Source organism: Crocuta crocuta, unplaced genomic scaffold (assembly GCF_008692635.1).
Source record: "Crocuta crocuta isolate KB4526 unplaced genomic scaffold, BGI_CrCroc_1.0 scaffold174, whole genome shotgun sequence".
Classification (NCBI taxonomy): Eukaryota; Metazoa; Chordata; class Mammalia; order Carnivora; family Hyaenidae; genus Crocuta; species Crocuta crocuta.
This window is the reverse complement of record NW_027530330.1, coordinates 4150583-4168253: the sequence shown is the minus strand read 5'-3', so window position 1 is coordinate 4168253 and position 17671 is coordinate 4150583. Positions and strand designations below refer to the sequence as shown.

Below are 17671 nucleotides of genomic sequence, written 5' to 3'. Positions count from 1 at the left end.
ACATATTGAAACTGAAAAACACAGTTAACTAAATGAGATGAACTGCTTTCCATACAAGATGGCAATATAATAATAATATAACTTGAAATAAAAATCATATAGTGAATTTACTTATTACCTTTTATTCATAATAAATTATGGCATATAAAGACTTAAAAGAAGAGAAAGTTAGAAAAAGAACTAAATATCCACAAATAAAGGAATGAATAAGTTGTGGTGTGTTCAAACAGCAATATACTATATAACAGAAAAGGAATAAAATACAGCTACACCTATCAATGTGGAGGATTTTCATGAACATAAATGTTAAGGGAAAAGAAGCAAGTTAACAAAGAACACATTGGTATGAGATTAGTTATATAAGCTCTTAAAACACACAAGAGAATATTATTACATATTGCCTAGGGGTATATGTAGTTGATGCTTTGGAGCTTCACTGTAAAGTAAACATCAGTGACCTCCTGAAGAGGCAAAAAAGAAGTGGGATGTGATCAGAAGAAAAAACACAGAGGATTTCAAATATACAGATAATATTTTACTTGTTAAGCTGTGTGGTGGCTACATGCATTCGCTTTATCTTCCTTTATACTTTTTCTGTGTATGTAAGTGTTTGTGAAATAAAATTTAATAAAAAAAATTGTGCAGTGATCCTTGACCTTAGAAACTTAAAAGATCTAGTGTGATAAGAAATACATATTTGGTCTTTGTCTCCAGTTGCTGATACAGATTTTCTAAAATCTTTGGAATTTCCTCAATGATAGGGATAACAGGAATATCTTTTGTAATTCATAAAAAAATCTCCTTTCAAGCACATCTGAGTTTATGCTAAAAAGTGACTCTTTGTATGCCCCTACACAGATTCAGTATGGGGTTTGGTTGCCAGAAATACCAAGCATGTGATTAGAGACTTGAAACTCTCAGTCCCACCCATGGACATGGAGATTGAGTTCATCACCTAATGGCCAATGATTTAGTCAATCATACCTACATAATGGAGCCTTTAAAAACCTGTAACCTTTAAAAACCTGTAAACAATTGGGTTCAAAGGGCTTCCAGGTTGATGAACACATTAAAGTGCTAGGAGGGTGGTATACATGAAGAGGACATGGAAGTTCTGTGCCTTTTCTCTTCTACGTTGCCCTATATATCCCATTTGGTTGTTGCTGAGTTATATCTTCTGTAATAAACTAATGATAGTATTTTTTCCTGTGTTCTGTGAGCCCTTCTAGCAAATTATCAAACCTGAGGAGGGAGTTGTGAAAATCCCCTGAATTTATAACTGGTTGGTCAGCAGTACAGATGGAAGCCTGAGACTTACCACCGGCATCTGAAATGGGATAATCTTGTGGAACTGAGCTCTTGACCTGTGGGATAGGTGCCAATTCCAAGTAGTTAGTGACAGAATTGGATTGAATTCTGGGATATTCAAATCATATCGAGAAAATTGGAGAATTGGTTATTGGGTGGAAGGAAAAAAACCTCACATTTGGTTTCAGAAGTTTAGTGAGTAGAAACACAATCAGATCTAGCTAGATTAAAAAAAAGACAACCTGGGGCACCTGGGTGGCTTAGTCGGTTAAGCATCCGACTTTCGCTTGGGTCATGATCTCGCGGTTCGTGGGTTCGAGCCCCGCGTCAGGCTCTGTGCTGACTGCCAGCTCGGAGCCTGGAGCCTGTTTCAGTCTGTGACTCCCTCTCTCTCTGACCCTCCCCTGCTCATGCTGTCTCTCTCTCTCTCTCTCCTAGAAATAAATAAAAAAAAAAATTTAAAAAAAAGACAACCTACTGAATGGAAGAAGATATTTTCAAATGATACACCTGATAAGGGATTAATATTCAAAAAATATAAAGAACTCATACAATGTACTAGCAAAAAATTAAAAACACCCAAACAATCCAATTAAAAAATAAGCAGAGGACCTGAATAGGCATTTTTTTCCAAAGAAGGCAGATATATGGCCAACAGACATGAAAAGATGCTTAGCATCACTCATCATCAGGAAATCCAAACCATGATGAGATGTCACTTCACACCTGTTAGAATGGCTAAAATCAAGAAGACAAGAAATAGTAACTATTGGTGAGGAAGTGGAGAAAAGGAAACCTCATGCATTGCTGGTAGGAATGTAAATTTGTTTAGCCACTGTGGAGAACAGTCTGGAGGTTACTCAAAAGGTTAGAGATACCATACGATCCAATAATTCCACTATTGGGTATTTACCCAGGGAAAAGAAAACCTGGGTAAAACCTTAAACGTGTACACACACACACACACACACACACACACACACAGGAATATTACACAGGCATAAAAGGAATGAGATCATGTCATTTTAGACAACATGGATGGACCTAGAGGGTATCATGCTAAGTGAAATAAGTCAGATTGAGAAAGATATGTAACATATGATTCCACTCATAAATGGAATCTTTATAAAAGTGATTAAATAAATAAAAAGCAGAATCAGCTCTAATACAGAGTACAGATTGATGGTTGCCAGAGGGGAGGGAGGTTGGGCAAAATGGGTGAAGATGAGAGGGAGATACAGACCTCCAGTTATGGAATGAATAAGTCATGGAAACAAAAAACAAAGTATAAGAAATACAGTCAATAATATCATAATAGTGACAAGATGGGACAGATGGTAGCTATCCATACTTGTGGTGAACATAGCATTATATGAAAACTTGTCAAATTCCTAATCTGTACACCTGAACCTAATGTAACATTGTGTGTCAACTATAGGAAAATAAAAAAAAGGAGGGGTCAGACTTAATGGTATATCTGAAAAAGTAATTATTTCTATACCTTAAAGTGAAACTTGATGCTCTTGTAAAAAAATTAAACTGCAATGACAATACGTACACCACATCTCCTTTTTTTTAAATTTTTAAAAATATTTTTGAGAGAGACAGAGCATGAGTGGAGGAGGGGCAGAGAAGGAGACACAGAATCCAAAGCAGGCTCCAGGCTCTGAGTTGTCAGCACAGAGCCTGACATGGGGCTCAAACCCACCAACTGTGAGATCATGACCTGAGCTGAAGCCGGAGGCTTAACCGACTGAGCCACCCAGGTGCCTCCACCACATCTTCTTTATCCAGCCATCTGTCAAAGGACACTTGGGCTGCATTCATAAGTTGGCTATTGTAAATAATGCTGCAATAAACATAGAAGTGCATATATCCATTTAAATGAATATTTTCATATTTGGAGGGTAAATACCCAGTAGTGCAATTACTGGATTGTAAGGCAGTTCTATTTTTAACTTTCTGAGGAATCTCCATACTGAGTAATGTATAGAATTGTTGAATCATTACACCTGAAACTAATATAATGTATTAGTTTATGTATGTTAATGTATAGGTATGTTAACTATGCTATAATCAAAAAAAATTTTAATTTTAAAAAATTAAAAAAATTGAATGATAATAACAATAAAATCTAGGCCATATCAACCGTTTATGTCAAAAATACTGGATTAAGAATTAGAAAGCCTAAAATAAGATTTCTTGGTTTATACTCATTGTTCCTGATGTGAGATGGAAAAAGAATAGAAACCGAAAATAGTGACATGTTTTAAATGGTTCTGTGTTTCTTAAAGAGAAAAGGTAAGCCTCAGATTCATTTGCAGGCTCTACATTACAAGATCGAGTAAAAAGTGAGAGGTCTGAAGTGACCTGGCCAAGATGTGTGCCCATAGGATGCTCAAGAAACCAGATGGTTTGGTGTATTAAGTCAAACAACTGCAAATTCAACACAAAATCAATCTGGTAGAAGCTTCGTTGTGGGCTGTCATTTTTATCTCTTTTTGCTATCACTCTAGTAACACACAGGCTTGAAACTGAATCCACTTGAGAAATAAAAGATATAAGATATATAAAACACAATAGTCTACCATGTACTAAGTTATCAATAAATACTGACTAGTCTGCTAAACTAGTATTATTAATAAGTACTTTTGTTACTGGATTTGAAAGAAAAAATTTTTGATTGCATTCATGAAGTCTCCTTCAAGGTCATCTCTTATTTTAACTATGGCTTCACATTACTGCATCATAAAAGTCTACCCTTTAACCAGTATCCCAGGGAAGGGTGTTTGTACCAGGGTGCACTAGCCCTCAGGAATCCAAAGCTTGCATGATGGTGGTGATTTCTATCGTGCAGAAGAAATAGGACCTTTGTAATCTGGTCGATGCTCAGTTCCCCAGTGTATATTCTCTGGCTTCTGTTGGTTTCACTATCTGCTGCTCTGCTTCTATTTATATCATCATCGTGAAAGGATGGAACGAGGAGGAAAGCTGAAGCTGGGAAGGGGTGGTGGAAGAAACAAAATGTATGAAACCGTCCACAGGCTTCACATTATCAGCACTAGTAACAGGTTTGTTACAGGACTAAAAAGAAGTACAAAAATATCCATATAACACTCAGGAGATCCAAAGCCTAGTCCAAACTTTTATACTAACTATTTGGGTGATCTTGGAACTAGTTACTTAGCTTCTGTGACCTCAACAATATGTTCAAACTAGAAAAATCTTCCAGATCCCTTCTAATTCTAAATTCTATGATTTGTTGACCCTGAATTCTCCAAGATACTCAAGAATCATCCATGAAGAGCGAGAAATATTTTCTCCGCTCCCATCACACAGTATGTGCTATTACTCTCCAATTTTTTTAGTTAGAATCCTCTGGCAAAACCAATGATTCCACCTTTATTCGCCATGAACAGAAAGGCCGTATTTGTTTTCTGATCTCTAGAAACATTTGCATAAACATGTGACATATTGAGAAGGATCCCGAACCTGGAAGATCTGGATCCAACCTGTGATTCTACCACTTACTAGCAGTTTTACAGTTTTATAGTCTTGGCAGTTAACTTGGAGACTTTTGTCTTTGATTTCATTTACTTTATACAACACATCCTGTGAGACGGAAGATACATAATGTAAATTATGCTGGAGTCATGATGTAAACTCGGCTTTTTCCTCTAATACTTTGAAACCAGTGAGTAAAAAAAAAAAAATTAGTAACAAAATGTTCTTCAAATAAAATCCAATGTGCAACTTCAATATATGACCAAATCAAAGTGAGGCCAAAGCCTTAAGGACTTCCATTGGACCTCTTCCATCCCTGCCCCAAAGCAGTAACTCAGTCTTAGAACTTTCAAAGCCCCTCCTCAAAGTGGTCATCAGTATCTCCTGGAAGTGTGATAGCAGAGCAGAATATCAGGCCCACGCCACGCTAACTGAATGGAATCTACCATGTGAGGAGATCCCCAGGGGGTATGTGTGCATAATAAACTTGAGAAGCACTGATCTAGAATACAATTTAAAAGCCACTGAGTTACCCCATGCTGCTCACCCTAATTAAAATCTCTGGTTTAGCTTTCTTATTGCCAATCTCATAGTGTTTGCTGAGAACATGAGTGTTAACTCATTTTGTAAAGTACACATTTTATAAACACAAGGTACTGTTATTAGTTCCAAGTTCCTAGAAATTTCTGTTACCTTCCTGCTTGTGTTCCTGTTAGAATCTCCTTAAAATTCCCATTGTAAAGACTAATTCCATATGGCATACGTATCCCTTAACAGATATTCCACAGGAAAAAAAAAATGTTAGATTTGATTATAGAATTTTTATACAATAATTTCATATGTGCTTTTTCTCCAACCTCTACTAGTCTAAGTCACTTTCATTGATTGAAACATTTTGTTGTATACTGTTTTCACCATATACTGGCTGAGCTGTATTTGATAAGTTAACAAATGCTTTATCCAGTTACCATTCTTCAATCCTCTTTCCAAGTAGCATATCCTACCTCAAATATTTGAAATAATGAAGTAAAGTCCATTTTAAAATGTAATGTAGTGAGCAAAATATAGAATAAAAGGTGATTAATTACTAGCTCAAGTAAATATACTGAATGACTGAATGAAAGAAATTTGAAGAAATAAAGTACAAACAGGGTCAGCATAGACTCTCCTATCCCTTTCTATTTTAATCACACGTTTTTATCTAAAATTCACTTCAAAGAGACAACTCCTTAATGGTTGATTTTTCCAATTTTGATAATGTGATCTGTAGCAATACATTTATTTTTATAAGTTTCCAAAAAACTCAAAACCACACGGTTAACCGGAGTTTGTCATGAAGAGATTTGACACATTATGCTTTTCTTGAATGTGTCTTAATTTAGGAAGAAAATCCATTTATATAACTGAGCTGTGAAATGGTTAGATGATCTCTTGGATTTTATTTTTTACTTAATTATAAGAGTCATCATTAGAAGATTTAGAAACAAGGAGTATTAGAATGTGAATAGATTTTTCTCTCATTTTCTTTGTCTTCCAACATAAACTCAACAGATATTGCAACTACTGGAAGGAAAAAGAAGAGAGAAAAATTGATTCCATATTTATACTTAATTATTCTGGTTACTGCAAAATATATGATATTTCCAATCACCTATGCATATCACATTGAACCATGTAATTTTAGACTTAGATTCTTAGAGATTACTCTTACACATACCACACCCACACCCTATTTTCTCTCCAACCTATTTTCATTTCCTTCCCCATTTCTTTATATTATTCTATTTTTATTTTTTCTTCCTACTCTCTTTTTATAGTGCTCTAGAATTTTTAAAACTATATTAAAATAGCATTAAGCTTGTGAATTTAGAATGCTGGAGATGGGCAGAAGCAAAAGGGAAGTTTCTTTAAATAGTATTAGATAGAACTACAAAAAAATTTTTAAGAAGCTATATACTTGCCTATATACACACCATACAGAAGAACCAAGGAGTGAGATATTCCTAAAAAGAACACATTTAGAAAGCTGTATACAACTGCTTTTCTAGAGTTTTGAATCATGAAAATAGTATTAAATTCTTAAATGCAACATATTTGTTCTTCTTCACAGATACTTGATCCAAATAATTAATCCAAATATCAGAATTTAGCCCAAATATTCAAATAATTGGGCATTTCACCTATTAAGTTGCTAATACCATCAGACTCAGAAAAAGGGAAAAAACAGGCCTCATAGGTATCCATTATTTAAGCCACTCTTCGTCCTCCTTAACATCATGGCAGCTAGGATTTCCAGGTAACAGAGGACCTTTCAAGTAGTTAACACTGAGTGATTCTACCACCTGTAGTCTGTACAGTTTGAAGAAGAAAATAACACAGAAGTGCCTTCTTTGGTTTAGTTTTAAAAACAGCAGTCACTGGGACTAATAAGGAACAATGAGTGTTTCAGAACTTAAGAATTTAGAGCAGCTTGATGCTGCTTGACAATAAATGGATGGTCTAATTAAAGGAATGCAAAATTTACTCAGAAAAGCCAATGAACTTGCTAATATTTTTTTTTCAAATACTATGACTTAGGATTTTTTTCTAATTAGAGATAAATAATATAAGTATGCTACTTTATATTCAATGAGAAATACAAGAAGTATATAAAGAAGAAAAATGAAATTCACCCATAAATAACCACCAGAGATAACAACTGTTAGCCTATTTCCTATCATTCTTTTTACCATGTATCTATGTATGAATATATGGGCACATGCATACACATATATACATAGTAGATGCATGTTAGTTTTAACATGTGTAGGCACATATATCTTTGTATATGTAGGTGGCTAATTTAACAAAATTAGGATGGTTCTTAAATACAGTATTGCAACTTTTTTTTTTTTTATAGTTTACTGTCAGGTTGGTTTCTATATAACAACCAGTGCTCATCCCAACAAGTGCCCTCCTCCATGCCCATCACCCCCCCTCCCCTTTCCCCCACACCCATCAGTTTGTTCTCAGTATTTAAGAGTCTCTTACGGTTTGCCTCCCTCCCTCTCCCACCTATTTTTCCCCTTCCCCTCTCCCATGGTCCTGCGTTAAGTTTCTCCTGTTCCACCTATGAGTGAAAACATATGGTATCTGTCCTTCTCTGCCTGACTTATTTCACTTAGCATAACACCCTTGAGTTCCATCCACATTGATACGCATGGCCAGATTTCATTCTTTCTCATTGCCATGTAGTATTCCATTGTACAGGTAAACCACATCTTCTTGATCCATTCGTCAGTTGATGGACATTTAGGCTTTTTCCATGATTTGGTTATTGTTGAAAGTGCTGTAAGTTTTTAATAGATGGCCTTTATTATGTTCGGGTATGTTCCCTCTAAATATAGTTTGTTGAAAGTTTTTATCATGAATGGATATTCAATTTTCTCAGATGATTTGTTCTGCATCTCTTGAGATGATCATATGATTTTTATCCTTCATTTTGTTGATGTGGTATATCATGTTGATTGATTTGTGAATATTGAATCATTCTTTTATCCCCAGAATAAACCTCACTTGATCATATATTTTTAATGAATTGATGAATGCAGTTTGATAATATTTTACTGAGGATTTTTACATCTATGCTTTTCAGGGATCCTGGCCTTTACTTTCATATTTTGTAGTGTCTGTCTGATTTTGGTATCATGGTAATTCTGACTTTATAGAATATATCTGGAAGTTTTTCTTCTATTTTGTGCAGTAATTTGAGAAGAATAGGTATTAACTCTTCCTTAAATGTTTGATAGCATTCACCTGTGAATCCATCTGGTCCTGGACTTTTGTTTGTTGGGAGTTTTTGATTATTCGATTTCATTACTAGTAGTTGGTCTGTTTGGATTTTTTATTTCTTCCTGATTCGGTTTTTAAAGATTATATGTTTCTAAGAATGTATCCATTTTTTCTATATTGTCCAATTTGTTAGAATTTGATTTTTACAGTATTCTCTTATAATCCTTTCTATTTTTGTATTTCTGGGCATCTGCTGTTACTCTTTTCAAACTTTTTGACTACTTATGAGAGATTTAATTTTAGAAGTAAGATCATAGGATATACACATTCCTATAGGGGTCATGAATTAGTTTTTTAAAGAATTTAGTAAATAGTCCAAAATTGCTTTCCAGGAAACATTAAATAATTATTGAGAGGAAAATATATATTTGAAACAGAAATCAACTAAATTATTTACATATAACCATTATAAACTTTCTTTAACTGAACTTGAAGTGTCAAGGAAATTTTGTAAGGCAGTAAAATAGGTGAGAATATTCTGTGAAGCCATCCTATATAGGTTTAATTCCACTCTGCTATTTGCTAGCCAGATATTATATTAGCCTGCTAGTGCTGCCATAGGAGGGTACCATACGATACTGTGGGTGGGGTAAACAACAGAAATCTCTTTTCTAATAGTTCTGGAGTTTGGAAGTATATAATCATACTACCAGCAGAGTTGGTTTCTGGTGAGAGCTCTCTCTCTCTCTCCTCTTTATAGATGGCTGCCTTCTTGCTGTGTCCTCACTGGCCTTCTTTCTGTGTGCACAGAAAGTGTCTCTTCTTCTTATTCCAAAGATAATAGTCTTATCAGATGAGAGTCCTGCCCTTATGACTTCATTTAGCCTTATTTATTTTCTTAAAAACCCTATCTCCAAATACAGTTATACTGAGGTTAAAGCATCAACAAATTAATTTGGTGGGGTGGGACCCAATTTGTTCATATGAGGTGAGTTTGGCCAAGTAAATTGATGACCGCATATCTGAGTTAGTTCATGTGTAAAATAAAGATAATAATACTTTATTGGCTGTGATGAGACTAAATGTGTTATCATACATAAGGCCTTCAAGAGCAGTGCTTAGCAAATGGTTAAATATTTAATAAATAGTATAGCATTAAAGATCACATGGATATTATATATATTAACCATGATATGCTATTTTAAAATAGCCCCAATAGCCGAATTTGTAAGTTAGGCATTTTGTTAATTCTAATAATTATTAGAAGAATTAGTATTTAACAGAATAGAAACTTTAAGCAAGTTATCCAAGATCATACAATGAGTTGACAGTACAATTAAGAATAAAAACAAGTGTCTCAAAAAAAGGCATATTCTTTCAATTCTTTTGAAGTTAAAATAATTGTCAGAAAGAAGACTAGTCATTTTCTATGACTAATATTTATTAATTTTAGGGTGGAAATAGGCTTTAAAAGAAATAAGATATATATTATTTGGAATATTTCAGGTTTGCTTATTTAAGGTTTTTTAAACTGCCTCTTCCACATAGAAAATAAACCTCTCAATATAAGTATTTCAAAAATATTTAGTAAAATGCTTAAGAATGAGGAAAAAAAGGGCCAAGAGACTAAGAACATTCATCTTGCTTCTTTACTGAAATAAACTTACTTGAAAATCAAACAACCCACAGATATTTACTGAATTGTATTTTGTGATTAGTGGTAATCCAAGTACCACTGGAAATGCAAAAGAAGTTATGATACATAAACACAGGATTAAGACAATTATGTAGAGAGCATGTTGTACCTTGTAGAGAGCACGTTGTACCTTGGAGTATAGCTGAAGGACATCTAACTCACCATGACACAGGAAAGTTGAACAGGAATCAGGAATGCCAGTGCTGGAGTACTCATGCTAGAAGGCATGGACAAAATGAAATTAAGCTGAAGATGAACAGTCAATAACTGACAGTGGGGGCAGGTGAAACAGGGAGAACAGCCAGGCAGGAGAAGAGAAGTCTCCAGGTAAATGGGACCATAAGACCAAAGAGACAAATTTGCAAAATGTGCAAAGGACTACAAATAGTTCTGTGTTCTAACCCAAAGTTCTAGGCAGTGGATGATGAGATGAACCGGTGTAGGCAAGATCATCGGTGACTAGTATATATCATAAAAAAGTTTGTAATTTATTCTGTAGATAATGGAAAGTTGCAAAAAGGTTCTGTAGCAGCCTGACTTAGTGTTATTGACATCTTAAATAGATCTCTCTAGTAATCCTATAAAGGTTGCGCTTGAAGATGACAAAACCAGAGGCAGCTAGATCAATATGGACACTTTTGTGATTGTCTAGCCAGAACTGAGGTAGTGGAGATAAAAGAGAAAAGAAAATGTCAAGAAGTCCTTAGGCATTAGAATTATTAGAATATATGGCCTTATAGATAGGGAACTATGGGAAAGAAAGATGATTAAACAGAAGTTTAGGGAAAGGAACAATTTTGAGAGAAAATGACACATTCAGTTTTCAAAATTTTAGGATCAAGGTAATGATGAATGGTTGACAGAAAGTTGGAAATACGAACCCAGAGCATGAAGATTAAGTCAGGGCAAATGGCCATTGAAATAAGAGTAGATGAGATTGTCCACTGAGTATTTAAAATGACAAATGATTCAAGGACAGAATCCTGAGGAAAAACAACCTTTAAAGGATGGGTCATGTGGAAGAACCCCATGAAGAAAGCAGAGGAGATGTGAAAAACAGAAAAAACAAAAACAAAACAAAAAACTGGGTTTGAGAAGACAAGTGTACTAAAGATCAAAACAGATGGCAACCTTTAATGAATGCCCACTGAATACACCAAAGAGAAAGCTATTTGTGATCTTAGAGATGTCGGTATATGTATTGTGGGGGGTCTGGGAAAATAGATGGTAGTGGGTTCCTCTGAGTAGGAGATGGATGTCTGAAAAGACCTTAGAATCTCTCTTCGTTAATAGATAAAATGGATAATGTCCAATCACTTAAGGTCATATCTTATAAGGTAAAGCAAACAGACACAGAAGTGTCTAAAGTAAGCAATGTGCAGAGACCAGACAGAGAAGTCTACCCTAGATATAGAATTATGGTTCAAGGTTAGGCTTTCCAGCCAAATGGCATGTTCTTACTTGGGAGAAAAGCAGGGTTTCAAGTAGAGAACTGATCACTGGGGAAAAAAAAAAAACTATAATCATTAGAAATCAGGAGCAAAGAAATCATAAACACAACCAGCAGTAAGTTTGACTTTTGATGTTGTGTCCTGCAAATTACTCAGGAAAGATTCCTTAAATACCAGCAAACAGGACAGGTCAAATTCCAGAGAAAAGGCTATGTTAGAACGCGCAAGAAAGATCAAATGACTGCAACTAAGGAAGAAGAGTGTGAAGATAAGGAGCCAGGGAAACATAGGAAAAGATTAACAGGGAAGAGGCATGATTGAAATGCTCGAACTAGTGGAAATATGCAAGGATACCATAACTAAATTGCTAGAATACATAAAGAAGTTAAGGAAAGGGGCGCCTGGGTGGCTTAGTCGGTTAGGCGTCCGACTTTCGCTTGGGTCATGATCTCGCGGTTGGTGAGTTCGAGCCCTGCTTCGGGGTCTGTGCTGACTACCAGCTCAGGGCCTGGAGCGTGTTTCAGTCTGTGACTCCCTCTCTCTCTGACCCTCGCCTGCTCACACTGTCTCTCTCTCTCTCTCTCTCCTAGAAATAAATAAAAATATTAAAAAAAAAAAAGAAGTTAAGGAAATACACTAGCCCGTGAAATAAGAAATGGACAAACCAAGAAAGACTAGAACTTCAGAAGTCAGAGATACATGAGAGCATCTATCCCTGCACACATAAATTACTCCATAAAGATTTGCTGAATGAAGAAATTAATGAATAAACCAGTTAATGGAAAAAATAAAAAGATTGGCAACAGTTTTATTTTGTTTAACTTTAAACTAATATGCGTACAGAGTATCCACTCTTCACCTAAAATTTCTACTTTTTTTTAAACGGTGCATGAATTTTCTCACACAAACACCCAATGTCTCCAGACAAGAGTTATGTTACAAAAGTAAACAATTTTCCCTTGGAAAATTAAATATAACCAGTAGAAACCATTTATGAAAAGCACTTGTAAGAATTAGTTTTCTTCCACTACTGTCCTATTTTTCAGTCTTCTCTCTACAGAAAATGTATAAATCTGTTGAGTTTTATCCTAGAACCATAGTTTTACATTTAATTAAATATACAGCACATCCTGTATGTTATCCTCACTAAAGGCCATACCTTAATAAAGACAGCACAACATACTTCTATAGCCTGGCAAGGTAAGACCATGAAGAATAAATTAAAAGATAATTGAGTAATTCCTAAAATAATATGTGAAGATAGGAAGAAGATTATATCTGGAGGACAAAATGATAGAAAAATAAATAAAAATGGCATATCTCATAGGTATATTTTCAATTTAATACAGTAATAAAGAAGGTTTTACTTTGAGTCAGGAGACAATGGTTCTAGTTCTGTGGCTCTCTTTGTATTCTAAGACAAACATTTTAATATATTTGTGCTGGATTCTTCCAGTTCTTGTTTCCATTCTTCACCTTCCTCACTTCCTATGTGGCAGCCATTGTCATCTTTTATTTTTTTATGTTTTTAATGTTTTATTTATTTCTGAGAGAGAGAGAGAGAGAGAGAGAGAGGCGGCATGAGCAAGAGAGGATCAGAGAGAGAGGGAGACACAGAATCTGAAGCAGGCTCCAGGATCTGAGCTGGCTGTCAGCACAGAGCCCGACGCGGGGCTCAAACCCATGAACCATGAGATCATGACCTGGGCCGAAGTTGGACGCTCAACCGATTGAGCCACCCAGGCGCCCCATCGTCATCATCTTTTAAAAACATAAACCAGGGACATCTGGCTGGATCAGTTGGTTAAGCATCCAACTCTTGATCTCAGCTCAGGTCTTAATCTCAGTGATGTGAGGTCAAGCCCCACATTGGTCTCTGCGCTAGATGTGAAGCCTAATTAAAAAAAAAAATTTTAAAAACAAAAATCAAACCATATCACTTCCTTCCTTAAAACCCTTCAACAGTCTTGTTACAACTGGAATAAAATGTAAACCATTCCCCATTGCCTTCATTAGTCTACATGAACAGAGCCTGGCCTACCTCTCTGAACTAATGTCTTTCCACTTTCCCCCTCATTAACCATTTTTGGCTTGCTTTATATTCCTTACATTCTGAAAATTTCATATTTTCTGCCTATATGTCTGGAACGCTGAGCCCAGGTGCTCCTGTGGTTGGCTATTTCTTGTCATTTAGGCATCAGCTCAAATGTCACTTCCTTGGAGATGTCTTGTGTGACTTTCTATCATATAATTATGACTTTTCTTTTTAAAACTTACTTCTATTGACAGATTTCTTTTTAATTTTAGAGACACACAGGAGCGTGTGATGAGAGAAGAGGGTTAGAGGGAGACACAGAGAGTGATAGAATCCCAAGCAGGCTCTACACACAGCATGGAGCCTGACACAGGGCTGGATCCCAGGACCCTGGGATCATGACCTGATCCGAAATCATCAGTCAGATGCCCAACCAATTGAGCCACATAGGTGCCCCAAAGCTTACCACTATTGAAAATCATATATTTTTCACAATTTATGTGTTTGCATACATTATGTGTCTCTCTTATAAAACATCTCCATGACTATCTTATTCATCACTGAAGTTTCTGGTTCACAGTTAATTCTCCATAAGTACTTGTAGAAGAAAGAAAAGACAGAAGGAGGATGGAAAGTATTTAAAAAATAGAAAAATATATTGGAAATAACCATCAAGACATTACTTAGATACCACATCATACTTAAATATTTATAAATGTCACAGACTTACTATGATTTAAAGAAATTTCATATATTATTGTTTTCATTTGCTGATGTTTCAGTAAAAACTGAACAATTCAAAGATTTTTGTGCATATATAGATGAGCGAGTGTGGATATGTGTTTTAATTTTCACAGTTTATTTGGGCACAACTAGGGTAGAAAGAAACATGAGACACCCCCAGAGCACATTCAAGATGTCAGCATTTACAAACCCATGTGCTACCCCTCTAAATTACACTCCTCCAGCTGGCTTGATTAATTTTGAAGTGGCTAAGCTAACAGTGCCAGATCACACCCAAGCAGTATAAAACGGTATAAGAATACAATAAAACAGTAATAAACAATAGATTATTTCAGTGGCATATGGCAGATACATAGTTGGGCCAGCCTCAAATGCAACCTTTGGATTCTGCTTAAAAATCAGTGTCTGAATTATAGATTTAGCATTCAAGGCATTCTTTGTGAGCATTAAGCAATTATTCCAAAGAGAAGAAAGGGAAGATCAGATAAAGGAGAAAAAGAACACACACTGGTCATTGGAGAAATAAGATAAACTAGAATTAGTGAGTAGAACTAGTGAGCATGCATGGCATTCTACAAGTGAGGATATAGAATGCACAAAAAGATTCAAAAGGAAGAGATGGCAACAAGTAGACTAATACATATGAAGGAAACTACATATAAGAAAAACCAGAGGAAGCTGAGTGAAAGAGAAAGAAGAAAACACAAACTTTAAATCTCCTCTACTGACTAAATTGGTATAAAATCACATTTTTTCCACTTAAATTATGACAAAAATCCCACATTGCACATTAAAGAGAGTTTGGAAATATGTTGCTGAAATCTTATCTACACCATCCTCAGGTAAAATTCCTCTCTCCAGAATATGTCTTCCCCATTTTCTCTATTTCCAACCATCTTCTTCTAGGGAAGAGATGCTTCAGAAGAATGAGTAGTCAGTCACAATTGCTGAGATTAAATCTTCTAAGCAAAGAACTCAGAGTACTACCTCTTTTTTACCTCCTAATACTCTATTTATGAACTGTATTTCAAGGTGAACAGGGCTTTCACAGTATCAAGGAACAGACTGCACAGCTAGAAACTGACAATCAATAAAAACGTATTTTTTTCCAGAATGTTCTTGATCTTTTGATCCCAATGGCTACCCACATGTTTTGAAGTAAGAGTCTCATTGATGGCTAGTTCTTGATGACACAAGCAATCTGAATAAAGTTAATTGTTAACATACTGAAACATTTAAAAATAGTCTGTAATAGGATTGATGTTAGCAAGATGACCCAGCTCTTATTTACCCACAAAAGCACTGATTTAACAATGATATATGGACCAAAATATCTTCATGTAAGTTCCAGAATCTAATCAAGAAGTTGCAAGGCCCCAGGCAATAATAAAGCTGAGAACAGTTTCACTGAAACAAGAAAAGAAAGTTAACTTTACCTGCATCAGACTTTCCCACTAGCAAGCACAACTGAATACTCAATACCAGGAGACAGCACCTCAGCCTCTGAGCACTCTCTTAAGGGGAAAATGAAGAGCGGAGCATCCTTCTAATGTTCTGGCTTTTTGGAGAGCTGCCTGAGGAACTGGTTTCTGTCTCACTTCATTTGGAGGACTGACAAAACCAGTATACTTTACATGCCTGGGGACTTCAGAAAACAAAAGAAAGCAGTGGGTGGCTTGTTGCAGCCAGAATAGTTCAGCACAACCTAGGAGAAGGAGCACAACTTGAAGATTCTCCCTTAGAAGGGAGTGAGAGGAATGGAATAGGAATGTGTGTCTGGATTCCAGCTCTGTAAAAGACTGCCCAAGGAAATGATTTCTGTCTCATCTCATTGGGAGTACTGACAGAACCAACATAGGTTGGATGTCTGGGGACTTTCTAGAATATAGGAAAGAGATAGGTGGTATGCTATGGTCAGCACAGTACAGCATGATCAAGAGAAGGTGCACAACATGATGCCACTCCCTCAAGAGGGCAGGAAAATAGGGGTGCCTGGGTAGCTCAGTCAGTTGGGTGTCCGATGTAGGCTCAGATCATGATATCATGGTTCTTGGGTTTGAGACCTGCTTTGGGTTCTGCACTGACAGCTCAGAGCCTGAGGCCTGCTTCAGATTCTGTATCTCCTTCTCTCTCTGCCACCTCCCCTGCTCGCACTCTGGCTCTCTCTCTCTCTCTCTTCTCTCTCTCAAAAATAAGTAAATATTTTTAAAAAATTTTTTAAAGAGGACAGGAAAAGAGTAGAATATGTGTCCAGGGTTCTGACTTTTCAGTGGGCTGCCTGTGGTACTCATATCTAACTACAGGGTGCTGAAAAGGAGCTGATATACTGTGGATGCCTAGTGGACATTGAGAAAAAGGGAGAGCTAGGCAGCTTGCTTTTGTAAAACTAGAGGACTGAAGTTCCACAGACAGATATCAGAAGGAGCAAAAGATTACAAGCTGCTGGAATAGAAACAAGCAACTGAGAAACTGCACACATAGGCCCAGAGAAGTTGTATGGTCTGCCACAAAGATTTCAGATGCCCTCAGAATTTCTAGCTGGGCTGATTGGTGAAGGTCTTACACAGTACAAAGTCAGTGTGTAAAGACTGGGAGAGGTGGCTACTTTTTAAATGCAAATATCCCAATAAAAATGTTACAAAATACATGAAGAAAGAAGGAGACATGGCCCAATCAAAAGAACAAAAGTAATCTCCAGAAAACAAACCCATAGAAACAAAGATACATGAATTAACTGAATAAGAATTAAAAATAACCATCATAGCATGGAGGAGGGCACTTGTTGGGATGAACACTGGGTGTTATATGGAAACCAACTTACAATAAATTATATTAAAAATTTAAAAAACATCATAAAGATGCTAAATGAGCTCAAGGAAACAATGAATGAATGAGTAAGAGTATCAACAAAGATAGAAAATATTTTGAAAGAATCAAGCAGAAATCTTACAGCTGAAGTATGAATAACTGCACTGAAAAATTACTAGAGGGGTTCAACATTAGATTTCATCATCAGATGAAAGTATAAGCAAACTTGAAGATAAGTCACATGAAAATATGCAATAAAAGGAACAAAGACAAAAGAATAAAAAATAAGAAAGTCTATGAGACTTATATAACATGATCAAAAAGATCAATATACCCATTTTAGGAGTCTCAGAG

At 35.8% G+C, this 17671-nt stretch overlaps 1 protein-coding gene across 3 annotated transcripts in view; it reads right to left on the bottom strand.

The window, feature by feature from the left end:
• NRIP1 (nuclear receptor interacting protein 1) overlaps positions 1–17671 on the bottom strand; it is a 301546-nt gene that overhangs the window by 53547 nt on the left and 230328 nt on the right. Inside the window, exon 1 of one of the 3 annotated variants that reach the window (XR_013335522.1) lies at positions 10442–10497. The exons of the other annotated variants lie outside the window; for them this stretch is intronic. The gene's annotated coding sequence lies outside the window, so the exon portion shown is untranslated. Of the gene's footprint in view, positions 1–10441; positions 10498–17671 lie in introns of those variants that run through there. 3 annotated transcript variants of the gene reach the window in all.